This window comes from Anser brachyrhynchus (assembly GCF_964034855.1).
Source record: "Anser brachyrhynchus genome assembly, chromosome: 3".
Lineage (NCBI taxonomy): Eukaryota > Metazoa > Chordata > Aves > Anseriformes > Anatidae > Anser > Anser brachyrhynchus.
Window position 1 is genome coordinate 60466252 of NC_137696.1, and position 23928 is coordinate 60490179.

The 23928-nt window shown below is 38.9% G+C and overlaps 1 long non-coding RNA gene across 1 annotated transcript; it reads left to right on the top strand.

The window, feature by feature from the left end:
• Nucleotides 1-1127: 1127 nt before the first annotated feature.
• On the top strand, nucleotides 1128-22189 carry LOC308192382. The gene is made up of 4 exons (XR_013948766.1): nucleotides 1128-3322; nucleotides 13690-13735; nucleotides 21241-21343; nucleotides 21717-22189. It is a non-coding gene; the product is annotated as an uncharacterized lncRNA (long non-coding RNA).
• Nucleotides 22190-23928: the final 1739 nt, after the last annotated feature.

The following is a 23928-nucleotide window of genomic DNA, read 5'->3' on the forward strand; positions in this document are numbered from 1 at the left end:
CTTTGGTCATACTAGATGTTCAAACATATGTTTTAATAACTACGTATTATTAAATATCTCATATGTAGTGTGGGGTCATTGTTGCTTTCTTACTCCATATGCATCACAAGTCAATGCTTCAGGATGCTGACCTAAGAGAAGCAACAGAAATGTAGTTTGATCCGCAAGCCACTGAAAAGTGTCCCCCTCTGTGAACAGAATGATTAGATATAGTTCTGGGTAAAACACATTTCTAGAAAATGTTCCTGAGTCTAGCTGTGATTCTCTATATTGACAAATCTTATGGGTGGGATAGAATAAAAGACACCTCCTCCGTATTTATCAAAGCTGTGAAGGGTTTAACTATTCTGTGTCTACAATCACTGTGTTTTAGTTTTTTATTTCATTCTCTATAGAGTTGCTTTTCCCACTGTAAAAGAGAGTCTTTACTCTTAGAACTGCTGGCAATATTTAAAAATTGAGTTCTTGCAACATATGCTATCAGTAGTCCAGGAAGCTAACTACATATAGAGGCGAGTGCCTGCCAGCACAGAGATCAAGAGATAAAGATGGTCCAAAGTCAAAACGCATTCCCTTTGCCCTCTCTCTTCAAGTCTAGTTTACCACTGGCAGAGTCTGCAGTAGAACAGGGCACATCATCTTCAGAAAGGTTGTTCTACTCCAAACTGCAACATTTGAGCATTACTGTCTTCAAGAATAGTTTAAACAGAGCCCATGCTTTGCTCTGTGACAACCTTTTATAGAGCTTTTTTTTTTTTTTTTTTTTTTTTTACATACAGAATTTAATCTACTGAGATCTGAGACATTTCAGTATCTCCTCCAGGAAATATATAAATTGCAAGTTTAATTGAGAAAGACTGATCCCTAGAATAATTATGACTAATTACATTTCTCCTTTCATAATTAAAAACTCAGAAATATTTTATGTTAGTTGTTTGCCCTCAGTTCCAATGTAAAAAATATGTTTTCTGGGGACAAAAAGAAAAATTAAGACCACATTTAATATTTCTTATAGTGTAATTATTTGATAGACATTTGTAATTATAATTTTTAAAGTTTGGAGAAGTTTGTAGAAAGCTGAGGCGTGACATTGCTTACTTTATATTTCTCCATAGCATTGGGTCAGGGTGGTGGTGGTGGTGCTGGGAATAATTATGCAAACCATATGTCTTTTCCATGCATAAATCCTACAGAGTGCAAGTTCCTTGCTTTTTCTGGTTTCTGACACCATGGAGGAGAGACCTATACAAATTTGTAGGCAATGAAAAGTTCCACTTATTTTAAAGTAGATATACTCTGTTTATACAGAAAAGATGATTTTTATTTTTATTTTTATTTTTTTTTACTATTCATGGCTTTCTAGATTATGTATCTTTATTAATCAAGTAATATTACAAAAGTGGTAAATGATTTGACCTCTGATTGCCAAGAAAACACCACTGAAATAGTTTAGTAAAATGACATGGCTGATTTATGAAGACTAATTTCTATGGACACTGTTAAAATAATGCTTTGTAGAAGTGTTTAGCTTGACTATATTAACTGTAAGTGTGGCTGGCTACAGTTCTTTGAGGGCTAAAAATTCCCTACAGTGCCTTTCTCTTATGGGCTTTTTCATGCTTAATAATAGCATTGTTTTGGTTTTTGCATTATTATTTTTTCCAGCACTCCATTCAAAGTTTGCAGATTCCCATTTCATTTTCTGAAAAGAGAATTCACTAGATACAAACTCCCCACTGCTACAGTTTTCCTCTCGAGGCTATAAACACAAAGGCACAGTCATTCCCAGAATACGTATTGCCAGTCTCAAAAAGACTTTTCTGCTTATTCAGGAGGGGAGAGAGAAAAGAAGAAACATGAAATATACTGAAAGTGAAATTAAAATCCAGAGTACCTGTTACCTGAACTAATGGCTGACACTGAACATCCATCCTTGCTTCACTAGTTTACTAATAGCTGAATCTTACAGTTTTAACTGCATCAGCTGAAAATGCTAAGCCAAGTGAAACCCCACATGACTTGGACCTTGGCTGGTGTCACAGTGTCATCACCTAGAACTTCACTGGGTTTACAGTTACTTTTTTTTTTTCTTAAGGCTGTAGTTTCTGGAGTCAGGCAGTAAGCTTTCTTTTTAAAAGTTAACTTTTTCAACTCACTATTGCTGAAAAAATAAACATGAAAACAGAATCCCTACTTTACTGAAAGACTCCTCATTATCCTTATTTGGAAGACTCCAGATTTTCCCTATTTTTTTAACCTAATAATTTGTAATGCCACCTCATATTTTCTTGGAACCAACCCAATGCTTCTGAGTTGTTGGATTTTTGTTTGCTATTTTGCTGTTTCTTGTTGGTCTTTTTTGTTTGTCTCTTTTGTGGTTGATACACTTTGCACGTGTGTATTGGCAAAATACAGGTTTCAGGAGTCTCTCTAACTTCAGATGTAGGAGAGGAAAAAATAAACCACATTTTACTAAGAACATGTGACATATGAGGCCAGTACATTTTAACTCATGGACTTTGGACAGATGGTATCTATATAGCAGTAAATTCTCTCACAAATATTTCAAAGTGGTATTATGCAGTGTTTTAAATGGTGCCACACAAATGAGTGAGCTATCGGCACATTAGATTGTTCTGCATTTAAACAGCTGTAATTACACAACACAGAAACTGAAGATGTAACCCTGACCCAACAGTGACGAATTTACATCTGGATGAAGATGTAAAACAATCATGCTTTCATACACTGTTTGCTCCTAATGCTCTGAGCTGCACAGCCTGGTGAAATTTGTTTCAGGTTTATACCTTGGCTTTCTCCTTTTCCCTTGGATCTACAGCCTAGGAAAGACACATCCAGTATTTATTTCTTAAGTTGAGAACTAAGTGGGTCAACTGCTTTCTGTGACAAGCACACATCCTGCAGCCTTTCCTTTTAACTAGCAATAATAGGAATGAATAGTTTGTTCAGGTGGAAATAATCTCGTTAATTTAGTGAATTTAACCCAGTGGGCCAAGCATCTGGTGAGCAGAATGTGTACTTGTAGTCACATTTTAGGTGGGTTTTTTTTATTTATTTATTATTCTTTTTCTCAGACTGTTAGTATGTTTAATATCAGCACAGACTCACAATTTAACTTAAAGGGTTCATTTACTAGGTCCCCACCTCTGCAAGGAGCCTTCACCCCTCTGCTGGAGGTGGAAAGGTTCCTGTGCCCAGAGCATGGCTGGGCAACATGGAGGGGTGGAGGATGCATGCAGGTATCAGGGGTCACCTTGGGCCCCGTGGCACGAAGGTGAGGGAGCACTACCCACCTAGTGAGGTAAGTGTTGGGAGTGAGGAAAGGTGGGGAATGGCTTCCACGGGAGAAATTGCTAGACTGGGTTGGTTCAGCCGGGGGAGCAGTGACTGAAACTGGTGCTGATCCTGATCTGTGAACCTGCCTGAGATGTGGGGAGGTGGGCTGGAAGTCATCACATTTTCCAATCCAAGGAGCAGGTGCTGCTCCTGGGACTAGCAAATGGATTATTGAAAGCAATGAAATGAGATATATTGTTTTCTAACAAAAGTGTTACAGTTCGGACCTCCTTGGACTCATGTAGAAGTCTGAAGTTTATTTGAGTTCAAAAAGCAATTAGCCAGATTCCTACAAGAGGAGTTTGCGATGCTACCTCTGGCTTTATATAACAACCTGCGTTGTATTCTGCCCTAGGCATCTGCCGTTAAGAGACAGCGTTGTATGCTAGACAGATTTCTGTTATGTTCTCTCAGCACTGCTCCTCTTAAGGTGCAATTGTAGCCTGCAGTTCAGCTACATGATTGCAGCGTGATGGTAACTACAGCCTCACAGGGTTTGACATAGGCTGCCGAGCCCATCGGGGAGCCTGCATAGTATTTGGCAGCTGAAAGCTCTTGCCTACAGGGGCTGCAGTTAAGCTTCTGGATTGCCGTGCGCCCGGGTGAATTCAGCAGGCTGGGAGGGCGCAGGGCCTAGGCCTCCGCCGCAGGCCGCGGCCTCTGCTTGGTTCTCATCCTGCCATTGTAGGACGAGCTCCGGGAGCGGTGCTGGGGTGGGCTTACATGGAGCAGCAGAGAGCTGCACCCAGACGAGCGCTGGGGAAAACAGCCTAAGCTGCTGCAGCTAGGGCTGTCGGCGCTCACCTGTCAGCTCCCCTTAAAAATGCATGACCTGGAAGAGCGCTTGTTGTAGGAAAAGATCATTAGCGGTGCGGTTTCGGTGTTGCTTCTGCTGTAGCTTGTAAGGTTTTGACTGCTCCAGGAAAAGGGTTAGGTCTTCACATCAGGCAGCTTTTTTGCTGTTTTTCATAGGGTGCTGACTTACCTTTAAGTAACATACTGTTTTTCTTTGTATGTTCCAATCTTCCACCAGGAAAAATGTGAAGCAGTTCTTTCCAAAACCTAGACGTATCAAACTATCTGCCAACCCTCTTGTGCTTACGGATCAGCTGTGGCTTTCTTTACCACATGATATGGGAGCAGGCTATGACTGACTAAGCAGAATGCATGCTTCCAGTTCGCTTGGGCATCATCAGTTTTCATCTGATTCTTTCAAGAATCTATAATGTAAAAATTCACTTGGTTGATTTTAACCTCATGAGCCGATATCCTATTTGAGAGATAAACAGTGCCTCAGCCCTCTGTGCAGAAAATACTGTATATCTGTCTCTGCAGAATGATACCAGTTTGTTGTTGCACAGATTTCAGAAGAGTCTCTCAGTTAATAAACCATTTAAATACATTTTAGTAGCCATATTACAGGCTCAAAATCTGTGAGAAGATAGGTTATTAAGGGAAAGACTTACCTGGCTGAGCACCAAAACATTGTTAGACATACAACACAGACTGTTTCTTGTATTTTTTCCAAGAAAGGCAGTCATTTCTGAGCTGATCATATTTGTGATTCTGTGATGGTTCTGTATGAAGAGGGGGGGAAAAAAGCTCTGGTCATCACTGCACAAAGCCAAACATCTCCATTTTCTAAGTTGTCAGTCTCCCTGATTCAGAGCCCAAGCCATCAGCTGTGTGCATCGCCCTGGGCATCTCCTTCAATCACACCTCCCTGCTTCCAAAATGAGTATAATAGTAACCTACCCACAGGATACTCGATTGATCCATACAAATGTGTTATTACCTGCTCAGTATTTATTTTGTTAGTGTAAAAGAGATGACATTAAATTTACGGTGCTTGGTGATAATTTGTGCAACTAATTAAAAACTGGGGTAAGTTGTACTGCTTTTTGAAATGCTTAACCAGTCACACAAATGCTACCTCCATTCATGAAAACAAATGCTAAAATAAATAGCTTCTGATAATTTATGTTTTAAAATAATAAAAAGCCCAAAGAAGTTAAGTGTCAACCTAATGTTAACTTTCAGTATAAAACAGTTTGCTGAAACCAGGAAGCAATTAAAACATACTGTTTTATAGAGTCCTTTATAGCAAGATAGTTTTTATAGGTCTACGTCTGCTTTTTTTGGCGGGTGAGCCACAGTTCAGTTTTGCCCAGGAAATAACAAATGGTATTAAAAACACATCAAAAGAGCAGCTGTTTTCAGGAGGAAAGTGTGGGGGGTTGTTGTCTGGGGGGAGGGTGCAGGGCGGAGTGAATAAATCCGGCAGGCAAAGCTTCCCCAGTCATTAAGGAAGGGACTTCTCTCCTTTCAGAGCCTCCAGAGTACTACAGTATGTACACACTTCTCATGTGTCCTGGCTCATCCAAAGTGTCATTCTTGCACAGAAGGCATGGTTTTGAAGTACTGCTCTGTCACAAAGCTAGGTTCTTGGCCTTTTCACCTGCTGCTTAAGAGATCTGCTCCTTTTACTATTAAAAAATTAAATAATTGTCAGCTGTGCTTCTCAAGAGATACGTAAGAATAATCATAAATCTGATTATGCTAATAAATATGAAAATCACACATAAGCAGCATGACAGATATAATTCCTTTTTATTTTTCCGCTTTAACACATATCTCTTATTCATGCAGGGAGCCAGTGTTTTCTATGAATTTATACTTTTGGTGTATGCTTTGCTTGATGGAACCCCTGCAGGAACAAAAGGGCTTTGAAATGAAATCATATATGGTATTGTGGCTGGATACAATATTGCTGTGCTGGAAAGTGTCAGTGACTGCTGTCAAGCAAGCTGGCTGCTGTTAAGCAAGCCTGTGATCTCCAGGCCATGACAGCTGTAGATAAAGGTGTGCTGAACACCCCTAATTCTGACTAAAAGGAAGGCTTTATTAAGCCCCTTTATACAAATGAAATAGCTGGAAAGAGTAGGAGTTCCCTTCACTAGCAAAAGGCTTCATGTTAGGGCGGGATTCAAACCTAGGTTGTGTGCCATGAGGAATTCTCCAACTAAGGTAGAGATACGTAGAGATACGTGCTTGCTTGGCCTCAATGGGGAATAGAAGAATGGAGAAGACTTTCTGGGGCTCAGAACAGGCTGGGAAGACAAACCTGGCAATTTTTAGTCTTATATCGCCTATGTTTGTTTTGTGTTTGGAGTCTATCTCCAAATAATGTGTTTTTAATATCTAAGCATTAGAAAACATATCTGATCGTATCACTCCTTTCTCCTCTTATAAAAAGGGTTTCTTGAGTTAGTTTAGCTGCCAGCACTAGCTTGCCCCTTGGGCCAAACTGCATATGCAAATACAAGTGATTACATATAAAATTTCAGACAGAGTGTATTGAAATAATTTGTGTTAAAATTCATTAGAAATGTGTCTGCTGCCAGCAATTAGTCACTCAACATGAGATTTTTGGGGAGTCCCTAATAACCTTCACACAGAATATTACAGGCTTTTCAAACTTCCCCTGAAATTGAAGCTTACTGAGTACAGTGCATTGCTAGTATTTGAGACCCTTTGCAGAGAAGAGATGGAAGGAAAAAGTATACAATTCTGATGTTTCCTCTAGCAGAGGCTGGCATATAATATCCATAAAAGACCTAGTCCTTGCTCAAAATCTCTGCTCTTCCTAGTATTTTCACTGGGACAGAGACACCAGCCAAAACACTCAGAATGACCTTTCCAAAAATATTTCTATCACCCTTTCTTCTTCTGCATGGGATGTTGATAACAGTACTTCCTAGCAAAGACTAGTTGCTGTCACCATTTGCTCCTTCTTGATGTTTCTATCCAGCACACAGTATTAAAAGCTGTTGTTATCCTTCCTGAAGGGAACATTACTTTTTTCCCATTCCATTGAGAAGAAATGATCAATTGGGTGGCCAGAAAGAGAAATAGGAAGCAGCGGTCACCTTTAAAACATCTTTCAGAAAGAAAGTAAATGTACCTTGTTCCTTTATCAGTTCTCAGAGGTAGTCCAATTGTTATAGAACAGGATATAGTAATATATATATATATATATATAAAAAACATTTTTTTTAGTGTTTTGTTTCACACTTGAGATAATTAGAGCTAATCTAAACCATTTATGATGACACTCATTTTCACTCCAATTTCCAGACTGGGCCACAGGCACCATTATTGTCACGTCTTGTTTAAGTAATTCCAATAGGCATGGAAACACATTGCTTTCAGTTTCTGGACTTTCTGTAATACATGTTTTCCAGGCAGTTCAGGTATGTTAAAGCAGAATCTAAATAAGAAATTTTCAATGACCACCCCTATCCTATGCCCATAAACACCCCAGGCAGCAATCAGTGAGGTTGTCAAAACCTGTTAGAAGACTTGTTCCTTTTAATTTCCATAATTCATAATGTATGATAAGCTAACATTACCAAGTAAATAATGTAAAATAAATCTTGTCAGTTGACTTGCAAATGAAACAGACACTGCTGTTCCCCATCTCCTTTGTAGGGACTACCCTTTAACATACAGCCACGGGAAGGCAGAAGACAGTACAAGCTGACTAAATTGAAATATGTTTGCAAAAGATCACAGTAACCAAACAGATATTAGCATAACTTAGAGTTCCCTTCTCTTCTCCTTAACAAATTTACTCTGTCAAATGAGAATGGAGGACAAAATTCAAGGCAAAATAAAAAAATCAGGACAACCAGAAGCAGGAGAAAATGTATTAGAGAGAAAAGGACCATAATGGAAAAGAGCAAGTATATGGATTAAAGAAGGAGTGGTAGAAATTTTAACAGTGTAAATGAGGGCTAGTTAAGTATGACCAACAAAAGTTTTTCTACTTTTAACTATAAGTACTAATTCTTAATGTTACAATTTTTACACCTCCTGATGTGTTGAAGGCATTTTCCAAACACCAAGGAAAAGAATGACCTCTGACAGCCTACTGGCATAGCAGTGCTAATGGCTGGCTTGTCCTAAGCATGTGTCCCGTTGATTTTAATGGGACTACTACTCAGATTAAAAGGTATATCTAAATGAATATAGATTTGCATATCTAAGTCTTAAATTAGAAAAGAACACAATGAGAAAAACGGTGAAGAAAGGTAATGTGCATTATGAAATATTTGAAGTTGATATTTTTTTCTTTAATCTCATATTGTAAGGATAAAAAAGGAACTGTCTGCTCTGCTAGAAGTTTCACAGATCCTTTTCTTAAAACAACAGAACTGCTGCTATTTATAATAAAGGCTTCTCATAAAAGCCAGAAGATTCCATGGTCCATTCTCCTCAAGGATTTTGGAAAATATTTGTTTGGTTCCTTAGATTTTGTATTCATACTTATCATTCAATTATCTTTCTTTTTTAATTCTTAACATAGTTAAATAAAACAATTTAAAATATCAGTATGTATTTTAATAAAAGCTAGAAACATTTTCTTTTCTTGTAAGAAAACATTTTCCCTAACATCCTTTTTATAGAAACAAAGAGCAGGGGAGAAATTACAGCAGCTATAAATCAGTTTTGTGTTTTTGATAATTTAATACATTTTTCACGGATTGCTTTCTCTGTTTGGCATCCTCATAACAACTCAGTTGGCATGCAGCTTTGCAATCAATCTCATCTCTTCCCTCCACCCTCTCTTCCTTCCCAATATCATACACTTAAAAGGAGTTCAGATTCCAAGAAGTGTTTTGCCATGTGTACAATCCAAAGACTCATCTTTTAATCATTGACATTCGCATGATCCCTTTTATGTAGATTAAAATTATTTCATGCCTATATTATGTGGACAGAACATTGAGAATTATTGTAGGGTTAACTACTCTGTGTGGTTATACTGATGAACTAATTTAATCCCTTGGAAAGGAATAATAGGGTAATAAAGCACTAAGGGATAATCTTAGTCACGTCTCTCTGGTATTCTGACGATTGCACCCTCTTCTAAAGCAGTTTCATGCAAAGCCACCAAAGTAAAAATGCCTGTAGACGTCAATTGCACAGATGAAGGAAACGTCCATGGCTGTGTCAGTCATTTTAATGAGTCACAGGAGGAGGGAAAGTGGAGGAACAAATTAAAAACAACAGTATTTTTCTCCCTTCCCCCCAACAGAAGAAAGTGAGAATAGTTGCAATTTCATTTGCTTTTAAAGCACAGCACTTGGGTAATAAACGTCCCCTGCAAATGTGCTGAGCAAACACCTCCACATTCATCAATATGCGGGAGCTGTTTATTGCCTCATAAACTTGGAAGCAAGTGATATTGTCTCTTAAATCAGTGGCTGCGTGGACATCCTAGGCACTGTAGGAGAACAGTACATCCAGACAACACTGATACTTAAATTAATGGCTCTAGTAATGACTGAAAGGTGCTTCGTCACTACTAAAAAGTTAGATGTAGATTAAAAGTATGCCCAGGACACAGCATATATATGTTGTGATAGGGATGTGTGTTTGTGTGTGTCTCATTACAGTTTTTATTACTTTGGCATAAAACGTACTATTCCATGCAGTTTTGATTTAAATATGGGTTGGGCTGCCAGTACTAGCAGGGACAAACTTGGTTTAAGCCTAGCTTATGCAAAAACCTGTCTTCTAAATCTACGGGGAAGATGGTTTAGCTTGTGAAACTGTTAGCTTTACCAGTCTCAAGCCAAATTAAGGAGCCAATAATAATCTGAATTCTTCTATGGCATCTCTTTTCTGAAAATGATTCAGAAACACTAAGGAATTAGCTGACATTGCACTGTAAGTTTCTCATCTACAGAGTGTCTCGAGCTGATCATATCTTCTCCTTTATCTGAAAGGAAGAGCATTGCTCCTGGACTGCAACCAGTAGTGTTCGGAGCAGAAAGTCAACGTAGGAGAGGCTGTGACAAGGATCAAGGAAGGGCTGACTGATCAAGGACTGTGTTTCGCTTTCTGCATAGTCTCAGTGTCTATACCATAACAAGGACTAATTGCTTCCTGAGCAACCATAACTTTAATAACAGCAGTGAAATGCAGTGCAATGTACATTTACATCTGCTGCTCTTGCATCTTCTCAAGGCAATCGTCCATGCTGCTAAAGCATTCCCCCTTTTGCAGAGGAATAGTTCAAAGGTACTGAAGGAAGAAATACTCCTCCTTAGTCCCTTCTCATCTCTTACCGTAAAACGATGTACAAATAGTAATGAAGTAGTCTGCACTATGTGGATGTTCCTCATCTGCAGATTGTTCCAGCCAGATCCTACTCTGTGCATCTAAAGGAAGAACAGTATAAAAAGCTGTGGCTGGTAGCACAGTACTCTATTTGAAATAATCTATACATATTTATTTGAGGAGTATTTTCTTTTGATAAGTAGCATTTTGAAAGACCTTAAATATGTATTTACTGTCAGAACTTTCACTTTTGTATGCAACAATGCACCGTTGACAATGTCCCAGAAGTGCACTGTATAAACTCTTTACCAAGCCTATGTACAATCCCAATTTTAGTCTTTAATTTCAAGTCCTTTTTGAATTAGCCATGTCCACTGGAGCATTAGAATTGTTTACTAATTAGTATAAAAAAAAAAAAAACCTGTTTCTTTTGTTCAGGTAGCTTAAGATCTGAGAAGGCTTTCTTCGAACTGTGCAAAGCAAAAACCTGATTTCCATTAAGTGAAACTGTTAGCTCCAAAAGGTAAATATTTTGCTAAACTTCAGACCTCTCATAATATAACGACCTTTTTTTTTTTTTTTTTAAAAAAAAAAAAGAAAGGAAAGGAAAAAAAAAATTCTGGGTAAAGTCCCCAGTAGCCCAATTCAGATTTCAGATTTTTTTAAATGACATCATTACCAGCATTCAAGCCGTGCTCAGAAAGGGTGTAAATCGGCTGAATAGCCTTATACCACTGTCTTCCATATTGTTAAGAGGTAATAGTGAAGAGAAAATTAAGCATGCATATGTAGCATAACACAGTTGCAATGAAGCGTGGCATAATTTCAGGCTGCATGTGCAAAAGCTGTGCATCACTGAGCACTGTCTTAATAGCCCTCTGTGTGCAGTTTTGTTGTAGCCTGGCTAGAGTACAGGGTATGTGTTTGATTTAGCATGTTGCTAGAGCACAACTGGTAAACTAAGGGAAATCCTGAGGACAACAGGAAGACGAACCAGCCTGGAAAAAATAACACAGCCATGTCTACGCAACTTTGTGAAAGAGTAACTGAGATGAACTGTAACAAGTTTCAAATGTTTAAAGGATGTAAATGCTCAGGAGAAAGAGGTATTACCTTATAGTAAAGCAAAGACATTAGGAATAATGGAGTATACTCCCAGAAGGATTAGCAGGTGACCTGTCCATTGGGAATATAAATTAGTTTGAAAATGAATCTCAAATGCAGTTCTCTGATAGTGGGATTTGGTTTTGATGATGTAACAACTTTTCTCTTTTGCTACCTCTCAGGGAGTGAAGTTAGTGCTTTATTGGTGCTTTCTCAATATAGAAAAGAAAATAATTTAATAAATTCATATTGCCTAGTGAAGCAGCAGATTAATATTTGTATTTCTGCTTGGAGAAGCATTGCAAGATTTTAACAGGTGAAATACAGTTTTTCACATGAGCAGAGCTGCCCCTGCTGTTGCCTCCTCATCCCAGAGGAGGCAGTCTCCAGAGAGACTTCAACTGCGGCACCATTGACATACAGAAGATGAGTGCTATAGATGCTGAATGTTTAAGATGTACATAAGTTTCACACTTTTCGAAAAACAAACAAAAAAACACAACAAACAAAAGCAGACAAACACAGCAGATTTTATAGCTACGAAGTGAGCAGATGCAGAGCTATGATGATATTGTGTCACAAACACAGAATACCTCTCTCTTTCCATAGACACATCCTGAGTCTCACCCTTTCCTGTTAGGGCCCTCAGTTCAGCCTACCTGATGGCAACCACCTCTGCTTTGCCTATAGTGGCTCTGAGTCCTCATTACCTATGCCCTTCTTTTCTCCTCGTCTGCAGTTCCTGGCATGTTTGATCCTCTTCTGCTCCTTTTCCACTCCTATCTGCACCCTTTCTCCCCCACTCTCTCATCTCTGGTCCTTTCTTGCCCTACCTATAGTTTCTCCATCACTCCTGCCCTAATATTCATCATCTTTCTGCCGTTTTTCCTCTGGTGCTGTTTTAACCCATCTAAATTAGGTGTGATCACAGAGACTGCATTCATTTAGCTCCCTTTCAGTTAGAAATTAGCTGTTCTTAGCCCCATAGAAGTTAAATGGAGGTATTGCCTTTGACGTCAGTGGGGCCAGGATTTCAAGCTTACACTTCTTGAATTTCTTGACTGTCTCAAAAGCAGGAAATTAGCAAGTCCCTAGGCAGTACAAATACAATACCATGCAAAAGATTTGCCTAGTTATAAGAGTATTGCTTTCCTGGATTTTTGGTACTATTAGAATACTTTGGCAGGCTTTCTGCTAAGGGTAACAAAAATAGATAAATAAGGGCTTGGTGTGTACTTAGATACTTTATCATTCAGTAATGTGTCTCGCTATATCTGTTTATTCAGCCAGAAGGATGTTGGCCATGGTTCTGATTCATTTCTAAATGTTGGCATGCTAACTATAATGAAGCTATTTCATTTAACAGGATTGATTTACAGCAAAATGGATCTCTGTACTCCTTGCAGCTTCAGGTCCTTCAAAATGAAGGAACATTGAACCTGGGAAGAAAAGTAGTAGCACTGTATTTTGCACCCACTACCTTACTTTCTGTTCTTTTCCCACATTCTTCACGGAAATCTTCTCTTCCCTCCTCTTCCTTTCATAACTGTTACTACCTCATTCTTCCTCATGTTTGAAGGCTCTGTGGCAGGTCATCCCTTTCGCTTCACTCTTGATGTCTGATTTCTCATTTCCCTGGCCAAAGCTAAAATCACCTTATCTCTTTTTCTGACCTTGTAGGATTTGGGTACACAGATTAGTGGGGAAGACTACAGTCCATAGATGCTCAGTATTAAAACTGAAAACAGAGTGGTTGTAATTTAAGCGGAATAAGAGGAGAGAGATAGAGGAAAAAGGGGAGGGGGGTGGGGGGTGGGGGAACGGAAGTGGTTGAGAACACCCAAAAGAAAGAAAAGAGGATGAAAAACAACACCTGAGGGAAGAAAACCAAGAGGAAATGAAACAAGAAAAGGAAGGATCTGTGATAGAAGTGGGGACTGTATTCAAAGTTTATAAAGAAGAAGAGGTCAAACTTTATATAGAAGGAAAACAAACCACAGAAAATGTAGGATGCCCCTTACTGGGGAAAAGAAATGTGGAGGGAGGAAAGAAAGAAAAAGGTAGGGAAATGAAAGGTTGTTTCATTGTATTATGTTACAGAATTTGATGGAAAAGTTACACACATGAGATCCTCGCAAGATAATAGGTATGTATAAAATCTCAAAAGATTTAAGTATTATTTATGTAAACCACACATACAATTTTGTTCCTTATTCAATACAACACTCAAGCACTGGCTTAATTCCCATGAAGTCAAGCAAAGCTAAGTATTTTATTCAAGATGATCCTAAACTCCTGCAAGATTACTCAAGATGTGTTGGTTGAATACCCTGCACTGAGTGTTCAGAATTTGCCTTGTTCAAATGCCAGAGGCCTTTTAAGGCTTCTCAGTGATTTTAGAAAAACAGGTAAATAGGAAAGGGCTTGAAGGAAACAGTGGAGCTGGGCTGGTTACTCAAGGATGCAACTTACTGCTTTCGTAGCCCCACTGGGGGAGAGGTTACTCTTTCCTTCTTCCTCCCAGCAGCACCTTTACCCCAGAATCTCCTTTGGTACCAACCAAAGCTCTGCCATATCCGAAGTAGATGGCCATTTCACTGCTATATGCCCTGGTTTCCTGTGTGCTCCCATCCAGGTGTTTTTTTCCATGAGCCAAGAGAAAAGTTGTGCTCCAGGTCTTACGGTCCTGGGGAGCACTTTACTGCACTAACATAAAATCGAAGTTCCCTGGATCCTTATCCAGCTGAGCACTAACACGGCACTGAGTTTCATTTTCATCCTTGTAGCAGTTCTACTCCCTTCCTTACCCAAAATCCTACTGTCCTCGACCAATAGTCCATCAGATGAAATCACAGTAAAAAGGAATCAAAGAAATTCCATCTATTTATAGCAGAACAAAAGACGCTAAATAAGGGATTCCACAAGTAAGTTCATGCACTAAACCCGAAATATAACTCCGCTCAAGCTTTGCAAACAAATTTGTAAATGAATCGTGTAATACAAAGCCCTGGTTACCACCTGATGTTCACCTCAACACCCACAGGAGTTGAGGGCCACTCAGCCCTCAGTACTTATTTCCTGTTCCCAAGTGGAATGGGGGTGTCAATATTGCCCCCTTGTCACTAGCTGTGTACCTGGAAAATCTTTAGCTTTCTTGGGCACCCTATAGATCAGGAGCTTTCAGTTGAGCAGAAAGGAAGTTTTTCAATAGGCAGCAAGAGAGATAAGAAATCTCCTAATAAAGATTTCATTTCTCACTGAAATAAACATCCACACAGTCAGGAAGCAGGTTGAAGGCATACAGTCAGCAGATAAATCCTCTAGCTCCACTTTCCTTATCCCATCTCTGCAGCAAAATGCATTGAGTTGTCATCTGCCATTTGTGTATTCATTCTAATTCTTTCTGCCTTGTTATTCTGTCAATTTCTTAATCTATTTACACTGACTTTATTTTCAGTGTGTCTATTGTGACAGCAAATCCTGGAATTGCCTTGGGTGTTGTCTGAAAATGGCCATTATCAAATCATAATGCCTACCCAGATGAGGAACTGTAAAGGCCCTAGGCATCAGTAGGAGTCCTTAACAGCTGCCTGCAGTTTAGACCTGCATATCAATTTCCACCTTAGAGGATCTGCTACAGCATTGTAAGGTGAATGGGAACTACGTGTATTAAAATTTGGATTAGCAGTTCAACCAAAACGCTCACTTTCCCTCCCTCTCTGTCTCTCTCTCTTTTTTCACATTAATAAACTTGCTATCTCTATCTTTTGTTGGTATACTATATAAAAATGCAAATGATCCAGAATCCAATTAATTTCTGGAAGGTTGCAGCTGTTTTGGGCCCTATTCACAAAGACATGTGGTGTGCGTGCGTGCGTGTGTGTGTATGCATGTGTATGCATCTGATTGCTAAGAAAATCAGGCCTTATTATTGAAGCCTTGACTCTCAAAATTTGAGCTATTGTTCATTGCCAGTGCTGATGCAAACAGATAATTTCCAAATTGTATTCCACGTTTATTAAAGTGGTAGAAAATGTGGCTAATTTCAGACAAAGCTGAGAAAAGGTGGAGCTTGAGAGCTGAAATAGGAGATCTGGGAAATCTGTTTCTATTACAACAAAGAAAAGTTTATCTAATATCTCAAAAAGCATTAATTACTGTGAGGCGCAGGCGAACACATTGTGGATTTCTTCATTGGTTTTGTCATTCTTCATTGCTTTATTCTACTGCTGTGAATTGTTTGGCTTCATTTCATGTTTTGTTTTGTGTGTGTGTGGTGGTTGTGTTTTTTTTGTTGTTTTTTGTTTTTGCTTATGCCTAATATGTAGTTATGAAATTGAGACCATCCTGGGAATATTTTTCATTACCTCAGCTCAGGCTTGGAACAGAAATTTATCTAGACCAGGCAGTTTGAAGCAATGTTTGTAATTGTTCCTGTCATTGGTTGAACTTGGGCAAGACATTCAAGACTGATTCTTTAATCCATATTTTTATATTAAGGGTTTATGTCCACAGCTGCCCAGTTTGCATCTGCACCCGGAACCACAAATATTACAGCACAAAAAACTAACAACTTTGTGAGCAAATAGGTCTTGATCTCCCATTTGTCTTTCCTCCCCATATTAACATTATCCTTGAGCAACAAAATCAACAGCATCTGATTTTCTATATTTATGTCTTCCTATGCTCCTGTTTGCCTTCCCTAGTATCTAATATGGCTTAAACATGTTTCTGTCAGTGGGATATTAGTAATCTCTCTCCCCTACCTAGTGAAACTCAAAGGAGCTTAATATCCGTGAGACCTCTCCCCCGTGCCCTTCTATCTATTTGTTTGAGTTGGCCAACTGTTCAAAATTTATGTAAGGGAAGGGAGCCAGGGCTGACGGCAGCATGATCATATACTAGGCTGAAAAGGGGACAGTTTTCTTAGTTGTAAATAACCTGGGAATCTTCTTTCATTTACTCTTAAAATAAGGTTTTGGTATTTTTCTGCAACAGTCACTAAAGAAACACAGATGCCGCTGACAATGAGAGCTGAACTTACAAACTTCATTTGTCTTTTTTATTGTGCTACAAGCATTTGGTGAAATTTTAGTTATCATGGAAATCCTACATTTAAGATACACCGTAGCCTATTAGACACGTGTAGAACAAGCCCTCCTCAATTTATTTTAGTAAGCAGTTTCAGCAGTGAGGGCATACAAGGCCTTGTGCAGAAAGCTTGTGTCAGGTCGAAGCACCATATAAATCCCACCTGAACTCTAAAAATAGAATTCCAAAGTAGAATTTAAAGCCTTGTGATAGCTTCTGGTGCAGGCAAGAATTTAACGAAGAGGAGATTGTTTTTGCCAAGGTTGTGATACCTTCTCTAAATACAGTCTCTACGGCCTCTTCTCTAAATACAGCAAGTGCCACAGAGGCAGCAACCAGGCCAGTTTCACTAAGCATGGCTATTCATTGAATAATGCGCCGAGGTGCCTTGATTAATAAGAATAGGCTTCTCTCTGGGCAATAAACCGAAGGCTGCTCTTTCCCTGGGAAAGAGCCAAAGCTTTTGATCAGATAAGCTAGGTTTTTAAGTTTAATATTTTACAGTGAGAGCTTTTCTTCTTTTGGCTTTGTTGTAACTGATAATGCACAGAGATAATGCATATTGGGAGCACTGATAACAGAAAGAATAAGCAGATCTATAGCAAGAAAAATGGGAGAGAGGTTCCCATCTCAAGCAGTGTTCTGGAAAGACTGGGAGGAGAGAGAGAATCGATAAGGTTGTGTGGGGATCTGCTGTAACTGCTTGTCTTGCTGCCAAAGCAGAAATGGATATAGAGCCTTGCAGGTGAGCTTGCCATTATAGGGTGAAACCAGCGTGGAAGACACTGGTTGTTGTACTTGCGTAGGATACTTTACTTCCACTACACCTGTAGTAGTTTCTTTGCATAAAGAGTAGTCAGGGTTCAGGCAATTTCTTCATTGAGAAGCACCAAAGAGTTCCCAGAGTAACAGCTCTGGCAGAGACACTGACTGGGATAGGGAGCAAACTGCTCTGCTGCTTCCCACAGTCCAGTGTACAGAAATTATTCCACGAAATTATGCTGTATATAGGTCTTAAAATCAAGAAGGTCCCTGCATGCAAAGAAAGAGAAATTAGAGGACTGTAAGTAACAGCTCCATCTGGTGATGTCATCTTTATAGCATTCAAGTCTCTTTTATAGTGTCGTCCCCCCCAAGTCTTCATTCAAATATAGATCCTTTTCTTCTTTCCCAGTTGGCTTCATTATCTGAAATCATTCCGATTTCATTACAGTGAACAAAGTATAAATATTTCTTCAAGGTAGAGAATACACTGGAAGATTATGGGAGAGCCTGGCAAGTTGTCCCAGATCACCAGATGAGGTGATCTCTGTCATAATTCATTGGAAAGCAGGAGGAGGAAAAGTATCTCTCTCTGGTAGAAGAAATGTCCTGTTAACTTAGTAAGAAAATGATGAGATTGATTGATATGAGTTAAGAAATATGTGAAGCTATATAATTTTCTTAAAGGGCTTACTTCTGCAGCTACTAGTTATCCTTAATCAGTATTGACATAAAGTTTGAGAAGCCTACCACTTCTCTGAATCATGTCACGTGTGTTATTCATTCCCTCATCTTTCCTCTCTCATCTTAGTCAGTCAATGAGATTTTTAATATCCCAGATGAGGCAATTTGTAAGAAGGTAAGATCATACCGAGAGCTCTTACCAGTAAGACCAAAGGCACTTCTAGCCCATCACCTGTCTCTGCATGACGCTTCCTCTTGCTGCTCTCCCAGCCTGCAGCTATGTCCACCTCAAGGGACATCCTGAATTGCCGTAGTCTCTGTATTTTCAGTAACTCTCCTACTTGTCTAGTATCCCCCTTTATTTCATGCATCCACAGCATTATCAAGCAGTGAATTAACCACCTACTGCACAAAAGTATTTATGTTTGTTCTGAATACAGTTCCTACTATCTTCATTTTATGTTCCCCAGTTCTCTTATGGGAAGGATCAAGATCCATCTTCTCCATTCTATTCATGATTTCTCAGGCTTCTGTCATCTTCTTACAGGTCATACTTCTTCCAGAATTAAGTGTGCCAACATCCCCTGTTGTAGTTGCTGAGTACATTTTCATAATATGAAGTCTGCTCTACAGCTTCCTGTCATCTTTGTTGCTTTCCTCTGAAATGTCCTGTTTTACCTGTATCCTTTTGAAGAGACAGGATAGTATTCAGCACAAAGTATTCAACCTGGGGTTGAGTGATTCTTTTCTATAGCGGCACAGTGATGTTCTCTGTTTTGTTCTCCATTTATTTCCTAATAATTTCTTAACATTTGACTTTCCTTCTTGACTGCTATTGAGCATCGGGTTGACATTTTCATAAGACTATCTATCATAAGACCAGATCTATCTCCTAAGTGGTAATGATCAACTCTGTCATATTAATATGTGGAGTTAGAACTGTTTTTCCAACATGCATTGCTTTCCATTTATCTACATTGAATTTCATTTGCCATTTAGTTGCTCAGCTACTCAACCTCATAAGGTTTTTCTGTAGTTTTTTTGTTTTTGTTGTGTTTTTTTTTTTTCTTTTGGCCACTGCTTGTCCTTGCTACCTTGAGTAACTCTGTATCACCATCAGACTTCCTGAACTCACTTCTCACCCACTTTCCCAAATGACTTATGAACGCCTTGATTGTCTCAGGTGCTAGATCAGACCTCATTGCAACTCCAAGGGTGGAATGCACCCTGTTGAAAAAAACATCTCTTCACTTTTCCTCTCTATGCCCTATCCTTTAACTAGTTAGTTACCCATAGAAACATCTTTCCCTCTGTTCCACCACTGCTTAGCTTTCTTAAAAAGCTTTTGTGAAGGATTCTGTAGAAGTCCTTTAGGAATCTATATAGATTATGTCAGCTGAATAAACACCATCCACATATGCATTGATCTCTGTAGAGAACTCCAGTAAGCTTGGAAGATAAGACGCTCCATTATAAAAGTGATGTTGATTTTCCCGACTGAATTAATGTTATTACCTGCCCTTGCTTAGGTCAATACTGATTTTCTTATCTGAGAGGTGTTATATAGATGATTGGGCAGGAGGGATAGTAATATGTTAGTTGGTATATACGCTTTTTCCATGCTGAACCCAGTTCTATTTACTATGTTACAGACCCCACAAAGATGGATATACCAATCTGAGTGAATGAACTAGAGGTATCTACTGACACTGACTGCTTGGCGGCATATGCATTGGTGATTACTTGTCAGAGTTGCATGCATCCCTGCATGCCGAGAAGATTAAGTCATCTCAAATGACTGAGTGACTTCTGCTACCGCCTTAGTTTAGCATTAGGACAGTGGTGCAAAAGGTGACATAAAAATCTACCTAGAACAGTCATTTGCAATCTGTGCACTCTGCTATGCTAAATATTTCTGAGTGTTAAGCGCTGTCAATTTATCTATTTACCTTATCTATTTTGCATATAACATAATGCAGCAATAACCTATTGATTTGCCATGATATAAAGTTTGGCATTAGGATTAAGTCCTCTATTAAATCTACTGTCATTTTATTCAGACTGGTAAAAAAGACATAGGAACAATGATGAAAAACAACAAAAACAAAAAGACAGTTTTGAGGGTTAGCTCTCTTTTTCTCTGTGTCTGCACCCTATTAATGTGCCATCTGCTTCTAGGACATAGATTCATTTACCATTACAGTGTTCTAACATGATTACCTTTTTTCCCCCTCAAAAGCCACAAAGGGGCTAAATATAGATTTACTTAAAATTCTAGGGAAAGAGGCGGTCCTTGCCCTAGACACAATTGTTCTCTTGATTTTCAGAGCATTACCACTAGCATTAAATGTAATTTACTTTATCTGATGACAGTTTGCTGAACAAGATCTTAAGTTTTAATAGGATCAGGGCATAGATGGTAAGCGGAGAGAAGAGAAAAGCATTGTGGGTGGAATTCATCCCACCCCATTACTCTTTCCTTAACTAAGAACAAATTGAGCACAAAGAGATTAGGCAGTCTCCAGGAGGTGGGCCAAGTTAGAGGGCATCAGCACATCCAGTCTCCAGGCTGGAACAGAGTCTGACACCCTGCTGCATTTCCCCTGGTGGTTTGTTGCCCTGTTGTAGTACAGTTGTGAACTCATTACTCAGATATATGCTTCTCTCCTCTCTATTCACCATTGCACTCCTAATTACCCTCTAGTTTATGATAGCTAGTACAGGCTCATGCAGTTGCTCAGATTACCTGCTCTGTAAGCCATCCACTCCTTGCACAGCAGAACCCTTTTTTTTTTTTTTTTTTTTTATATCTCACACAATCATGGGCAAATTTCATAGTATGATAAAGCCCTTCACCAATCAAAGCATCTAGTGTTAGAGGAGAAATTGGTTTCTCATTCAGAGTTATGGGACTATTATGACCTCCCACATTACTGCTGGTTCATTTGCAATCAGCTTTTTCATTATCTTTCAGCTACACCGGACCAGAATTATGTTAATTGCCCATTAACTACAGTTGGGTGATTCATTTATTCTTTTAATTTAGAGTATCGAAAATGGATCTAACCTCTATTTTGCTTTTAAAACTTTCTGATACAATCTGTGCCATTGCAGAGGTGAAAGTAAAAACAAGATATCAATAAAGCCATGTCCTTTGCTGTGTACGGAGCCTCCATGGACAGCACAAGATCCTCGACATCTTGCCTCTCTCTGCAAGGTATTCTGCAAAGAATGACAAATGAGTTTATCAGACGAGTTCATTTCTTTTTCTCTCCTTCTCTACTGGAGTAGATTTTCCTGCATGCGTTCTGAAGCTTCTTAATTTTGTTTTTCACTTCATTATTTCTGCCTCTTAAAGGGGTTTGTGATTCAAGGCTTAAATCATCCTCTACCTCAAAAAAAAAATAGGATAAGCCTTCTGCATGACAAGCTTATCAAATATCTTTGTGGAGTTTTCTGCAGGTGGGTTGTGTGGCCAGTCTCATCCAGAGAACAATTACAACATTGTTTTTGTTCTTTAAGTTGTTGGGTTTCTTGAGCCTTGTATTCCTGTGTGAGGAAAGGGCGGTAATTGAATATTTTTCTTGCAGATGCTTTTTCTTTGGATGTCTCAGAATTGTGGACTGGGAGCATTCTCATCTCTATTATCTATAACAGATTGCAATTTAATTTGAGTTTTCCCCTGTAGCAACATGTAGGTGTTTGTGATAATTGTCAAAGGTAGAGTTCTCAATGGAAGTGTAGCTTCAGTCCTACAAATACTTAAGTATAACTTTACTCAAGTGAATTAGCCTAATTGATATGACTCCAGCACTTATGTGAATGAATGTACCACTTATAAGGATGAACATATTCATCCTTAACTAATTGCAGTCTCTGAAAGAAGAACTTTCTACATTTTCCCAATAGCCTATTTGTGTGATCATAATAATACACAGGAACCTTGACTAAGGATCCAGGTACCACTTTATTCAATGCTGTACAAGCGAGTAAGAAAGAATACACGGTGAGCCTCTGAGAGCTTATTTTCCAAGTGTGATACGTCAAAGGAGGTGACAGAATAGGCAAGGGATTTGGGGGACAGGAGGAGCACAAGATGAGAGGGGTCATTTGTACTCTGTGCACTGGAAGGTAGCTGGGTTGGGGAGCCCCAGAGTATCTAAAAAAGATAAAGAACTGGCTGAAAGCAGGTTTGAGGGAAGCCAGGTATCACTGTGGGAAAGAGTCATTAAGGCACCTGCAAGGCCCATGGAATGTATAAGAAACTTTGAAGGCATCAGGAGGAAAAAAAGGAAGGTCACGGCACATTGCATTGACATTTTGCTGTATGCAGGACAAAATTTCTAGGCAGAGCTGTTATCTTTCATTGGACCAGTTGGAACTGGAAAAATCAGATAAGCTTTTGGGGGCACAGGTGCACCTGCAGGTTTGAAAAAGCTAACATTTGAGTATATCAAATTTTCTCTTCTTTAACTGGAGTTCTTGGGGGAGGAAAAGTAATAAGTAAAAGGAAGAAGTGCTAGAGTATACAAGAAGCAAATAAGCAGCATTTTACTTTATCACGTTGGGGGGATTTAAAACTACTGTGATTATTAGATTACAAATACTATACATTTAAAACAGTAATTTTCAACAGAAAAGAATGTAATGACATGTATGTGGTTTTCTGAGCTATATAGATAATGTATTTATGAAACATGTCTAAATTCCACAATATATATTATGTCAAATTTTGTCTTCTCTTTTTCCATATCATCCTTCCTTTTTTCACTCCTTTTTCTAGTTCTTTTGTTTATTCTCTTTCTCTCTCTCTCTTTCTGCATGTTTTTGTTGCCCATCTTTCTTTAACATCTGTTTTCTTTTCAATTAACTTCTAATTTCCCTTTTCTATTCATCCTCAGGCCCTGGTTTTGCAAGCCCTTGTACAAGACTGATCACATTGAAATCAGGAGAATTTTTATCACATGGATAAATTTATTGCTTCGGATTTTGGAATAAAATATCACTGACCTGGATATTAAACCCTAGTTTTTCAACAGATCTTTTTCTTTTCTCAGATATACTAGAAGTGTGTAGACCTTTATTATTCTGAACACTGAAGTGTTGCATACACAGCCAATTGAATTTTTGAGTTTTTTTCACATCAATATCTTTTTTTATCAAAAAGACACAGAGCAGAAATCCATTTTATGCTATATTCTCATCTCCACAGGTTGCACTGTGATTCATGTTTTATCATGATTTTGCAGTACGGCAAAAACCACAAGATCAGTGAATTTGATAGTCAGTGTCACAAAACCATACATAAAATTCGCAAGTTTGTTCTCTGCTCAGTCAGTCAGCTTCTACCCATTACCATGAATTACACCTATGGAAAGCAGGTGTGACAGAGTGAAAAATCTCACACAGTTATGGGTGCACTCCAGAAGTCCAGAGGTTAATTCAGCCTCTTAAAACATGGCTGTTGCTTCTAGCAACAGCAATTGTCCCTTTAACTTCTCTTTACGTTGCAACCCTTCCCACACTCTTTCTTGATCTCCTAATCAGTTGTCATCTTGGAGAGGGTGGCAGCCTTGTAGATTAATCGTCTGTGTATTGTGACTGGAACATCCAAACCACCTGCCTGTCTCCCAGCATCTTTATAGTGGGTGGCACCGCCCTGTTTGTAAAGTTAAGCACAATCACATTGTAAAGGCATAAATTCAGACAAAGTGACAGCTAGAAGCTAGAAGGAAGGAGGGCCACAGATAAGCAGAGTAGCTCCAGTGTGGCTCAGTGCCTATACACGGGCTAATTTCTTGC